This window comes from Schistocerca piceifrons, unplaced genomic scaffold (assembly GCF_021461385.2).
Source record: "Schistocerca piceifrons isolate TAMUIC-IGC-003096 unplaced genomic scaffold, iqSchPice1.1 HiC_scaffold_338, whole genome shotgun sequence".
Taxonomy (NCBI): Eukaryota; Metazoa; Arthropoda; class Insecta; order Orthoptera; family Acrididae; genus Schistocerca; species Schistocerca piceifrons.
In genome coordinates, this window is record NW_025728557.1 from 107,501 (window position 1) to 112,500 (window position 5,000).

General features: G+C 62.1%; 1 pseudogene; it reads left to right on the forward strand.

The window, feature by feature from the left end:
* Positions 1-5,000, forward strand: part of LOC124745885 — a 7,978-nt pseudogene that overhangs the window by 748 nt on the left and 2,230 nt on the right.

The window sequence follows — 5,000 nt, forward strand, 5'->3', positions numbered from 1 at the left end:
GGAGTCGATTCGCCCCTTTGGGCGCTCGGGCTCCCGGCAAGCGCGCGCGGTTCTTCCCGGATGACGGACCTACCTGGCCCGGCCCCGGACCCGCGCCGCTGTTGGCTCGGGATGCTCTCGGGCGGAATAATCGCTCCCGTCAGCGGCGCTTCAGCTTTGGACAATTTCACGACCCGTCTTGAAACACGGACCAAGGAGTCTAACATGTGCGCGAGTCATTGGGCTGTACGAAACCTAAAGGCGTAATGAAAGTGAAGGTCTCGCCTTGCGCGGGCCGAGGGAGGATGGGGCTTCCCCGCCCTTCACGGGGCGGCGGCCTCCGCACTCCCGGGGCGTCTCGTCCTCATTGCGAGGTGAGGCGCACCTAGAGCGTACACGTTGGGACCCGAAAGATGGTGAACTATGCCTGGCCAGGACGAAGTCAGGGGAAACCCTGATGGAGGTCCGTAGCGATTCTGACGTGCAAATCGATCGTCGGAGCTGGGTATAGGGGCGAAAGACTAATCGAACCATCTAGTAGCTGGTTCCCTCCGAAGTTTCCCTCAGGATAGCTGGTGCTCGTACGAGTCTCATCCGGTAAAGCGAATGATTAGAGGCCTTGGGGCCGAAACGACCTCAACCTATTCTCAAACTTTAAATGGGTGAGATCTCCGGCTTGCTTGATATGCTGAAGCCGCGAGCAAACGACTCGGATCGGAGTGCCAAGTGGGCCACTTTTGGTAAGCAGAACTGGCGCTGTGGGATGAACCAAACGCCGAGTTAAGGCGCCCGAATCGACGCTCATGGGAAACCATGAAAGGCGTTGGTTGCTTAAGACAGCAGGACGGTGGCCATGGAAGTCGGAATCCGCTAAGGAGTGTGTAACAACTCACCTGCCGAAGCAACTAGCCCTGAAAATGGATGGCGCTGAAGCGTCGTGCCTATACTCGGCCGTCAGTCTGGCAGTCATGGCCGGTCCTTGCGGCCGGCCGCGAAGCCCTGACGAGTAGGAGGGTCGCGGCGGTGGGCGCAGAAGGGTCTGGGCGTGAGCCTGCCTGGAGCCGCCGTCGGTGCAGATCTTGGTGGTAGTAGCAAATACTCCAGCGAGGCCCTGGAGGGCTGACGCGGAGAAGGGTTTCGTGTGAACAGCCGTTGCACACGAGTCAGTCGATCCTAAGCCCTAGGAGAAATCCGATGTTGATGGGGGCCGTCATAGCATGATGCGCTTTGTGCTGGCCCCCGTTGGGCGAAAGGGAATCCGGTTCCTATTCCGGAACCCGGCAGCGGAACCGATACAAGTCGGGCCCCTCTTTTAGAGATGCTCGTCGGGGTAACCCAAAAGGACCCGGAGACGCCGTCGGGAGATCGGGGAAGAGTTTTCTTTTCTGCATGAGCGTTCGAGTTCCCTGGAATCCTCTAGCAGGGAGATAGGGTTTGGAACGCGAAGAGCACCGCAGTTGCGGCGGTGTCCCGATCTTCCCCTCGGACCTTGAAAATCCGGGAGAGGGCCACGTGGAGGTGTCGCGCCGGTTCGTACCCATATCCGCAGCAGGTCTCCAAGGTGAAGAGCCTCTAGTCGATAGAATAATGTAGGTAAGGGAAGTCGGCAAATTGGATCCGTAACTTCGGGATAAGGATTGGCTCTGAGGATCGGGGCGTGTCGGGCTTGGTCGGGAAGTGGGTCAGCGCTAACGTGCCGGGCCTGGGCGAGGTGAGTGCCGTAGGGGTGCCGGTAAGTGCGGGCGTTTAGCGCGGGCGTGGTCTGCTCTCGCCGTTGGTCGGCCTCGTGCTGGTCGGCGGTGCAGGATGCGCGCGCCTGCGCGGCGTTCGCGCCCCGGTGCTTCAACCTGCGTGCAGGATCCGAGCTCGGTCCCGTGCCTTGGCCTCCCACGGATCTTCCTTGCTGCGAGGCCGCGTCCGCCTTAGCGTGCTCCTCCGGGGGCGCGCGGGTGCGCGGATTCTCTTCGGCCGCCATTCAACGATCAACTCAGAACTGGCACGGACTGGGGGAATCCGACTGTCTAATTAAAACAAAGCATTGCGATGGCCCTAGCGGGTGTTGACGCAATGTGATTTCTGCCCAGTGCTCTGAATGTCAACGTGAAGAAATTCAAGCAAGCGCGGGTAAACGGCGGGAGTAACTATGACTCTCTTGTAACTATGACTCTCTTAAGGTGTCCAAGTGGCGGCGGTGTGGCTGCATCCGGACTTGGCTTTTCGAAGTGCGGTCTTGATGTAGTCGTGCTGCTGCTGCGAGGTGCCTTCCTTGGGTTATAGTTACAGGGAGAGTGATGCGCAATACATGGGCCTAGCCCTCTTAGCCTCTCCTCTCCTGCGGTCTTCTCCCCTTCTCGTGGGCCCGCTGATTTTCGCAGAGTGGAAGACCGCACCAGGGGCTTGGGGGGGTTACCAGCCCCCCCTCGCACTATCCCTTTGTTTAGTTGGGGGCAGTAATCAGAGAATAAGTGGTGGCCCTTCCGCTGAAGGTGCCACCCCAACTCCCCCAGCACCTAGCCGGCCAACCGGCCGTGCCGAAAATCTTGTAACTTTTGCAGCTGAATACACCTGTAGTGAGTGCCACCGCAGCTTCACCACCAAGAACGGTCTCGGGGTCCATCGCCGCCGCCAACACCTTGCGGCCGCCAACGCGGAGATCGTCACGGAGAGGCATCGCGCGAGGTGGACGGAGGAAGAAGTCCTGTCGCTCGCCAAGGCAGAGGCCGAACTGTTCCTCGAGAGGGACGCCCGGTTCTTCTTTGTAAATCAAGAACTCATCAGGATGTTCCCCGACCGAACGCTTGAGGCAATCAAGTGCCGACGGCGGCAAGCTGCCCACAAGCAGCTTGTCCGCCAATTCATGGAGGCGCTTGAGATCGGTCGGGGGGAAGAGCCGGCGTCCCGCCGGGGAGCAGCGAGCCCGCTGTCTGACGCGGGCGAGGCCGCTGCGCCGCCCGTCGACGCAGCCGAGGACTTCGCGGCCGACACCACCGGGCCGCCGCCGGAGGGGCCGACTGACGCCGCCATCTGGGAGCATCTGGCGGGGCTACCCGCTTCCGCCCAGCGTTTCTCTGCCCTGGATCGTGTCATAGGTCTGGGGCGGGGCACGCCGCCCGATGTCATCCTGGGCATGCTCCCGGATGCCCTTGCGTCGGTCGGGTCCAGAGGGGAGAGATCGATCACCAGGACACAGCGGCCGCGCCAACCATCGAAGCGGCCGCCTGCTGCGCCGCCGACGCAGAAGCGCAAGCGGCGCCGCTGGGAGTACGCGAGAACGCAGGATGCCTTCCGACGGTCGCGTGCACGTTGCGTGCGCGGCCTTTTGGATGGCACCCTGCTCCAGCCGCCACCTGCCATCCCTGGTCTGCTGGACTTCTGGGCGGACCTCTTCACCAAGAAGCCCATCTCCACCGCGGGCTTCATTCGTGACCGCCTCCTCCCGCACTCAGAGCCTGTCGCTCTCGAGTGCATATGGGGGCCGGTCACACATGAGGAGGTCGCCGCCGCGTTGCCGCCCAGGGGATCAGCAGCCGGGCCGGACGGCCTTACCCCAGCGGAGTTGCGGCGCCTGCCGCACGAAGTCCTGGTGAAAGTGATGAATCTCTTCCTTCTGGCCCGCGCCCTTCCGGAACGCCTGCTTCGCGCGCGGACGTCCCTTCTCCCGAAAACGGCTGCACCAACATCCCCCGCTGACTTTCGCCCCATTACGGTCTGCTCGGTGTTGGCGCGGACCTTTCACAAGGTTCTCGCGTCACGCCTGATGCGCGCATGTGCTGTGGACGAACGTCAGCGGGCATTCATCCCTCGGGATGGGATGTTGGAAAATACCTTCATCTTGGACACTGCTCTCACCGACGCAGTTCGCTCCTGCCGCTCTGTCTTTGTGGCATCGATCGACGTATCTAAGGCATTCGATTCGGTAGATCATGCTGCCCTTCGCCCCGTGCTGAAGGCGCATGGCCTGCCGGATTGCTTTGTCGAGTATGTCGAGCGGTGCTACGAGGGCAGCACGACAGTGATAGCGGACGGCGCCGGCGTGGGCGTGTCTGTGCAGCCAGCACGGGGCGTTCGCCAGGGCGATCCCCTCTCCCCCCTCCTGTTCAACTTTGCGGTGGACTACGTTTTAGGCCAACTGCCCTCCCACATCGGAGCTCGGATCCTCGGTCGCAGAGTCAACGCTGCGGCCTTTGCAGATGACGTCTTGCTGTTTGCAGCGACCCCGAGGGGCTTGCAGTCCCTCATCGACGCAGCTACCGCAGCCCTCGCCCACCTGGGGCTGCAGATCAACGCCCGGAAGTGTTTCACCCTCGCCTTAGTCGCGTCAGGGCGCGAGAAGAAGGTGAAGGTGGACAGCAATGTCACCTTCACAGCAGGCAATACCACCATGCCTGCCCTGCGTGTGGGTGAAACCTTCCGGTACCTGGGGCTGCAATTTTCCACGGCGGGTCGCTGTGTCTTCAATCCACGTAGCCACCTGGTGGAGCAGCTTGACGTCATCTCCCGAGCTCCGCTGAAGCCGCAACAGCGCCTCCACGCTCTCACCAACGTACTTCTCCCTGGCCTGTACCACGGGCTGGCCCTCAGCCGCACCCGGGTGGGTGCATTGAAGTCGGCCGACGTTACCATCCGGGCCGCCGTCAGGAGATGGTTCCGCCTTCCGGCGGACACCCCCCTGGGATACTTCCACGCTCCTGTTGCCCAGGGGGGCCTCGGCATTCCATCTTGCCGATGGATGGGTCCGACCCTCCGTCGGTCCCGTCTCCTGGCGCTGAGGAAGATAGGGCCAGCCTGCGACGGTGCAGGCATGGATGAGGTGCAGCGTGAGATCGAGGTGCTGGAGCGCCACCTAATGTGGGAGGGCCACCTCCTCAAATCGTCAACGCAGGTTGGGGAAATGTGGGCGGCGCGCCTACACATCGCCATTGACGGTGCGGCACTGTCATCTTCTGCCGCCGTCAGTGGCCAACATCAGTGGGTCGCCGACACCAGTCGCCTGCTATCTGGGCGTGAATACATCGACGCCC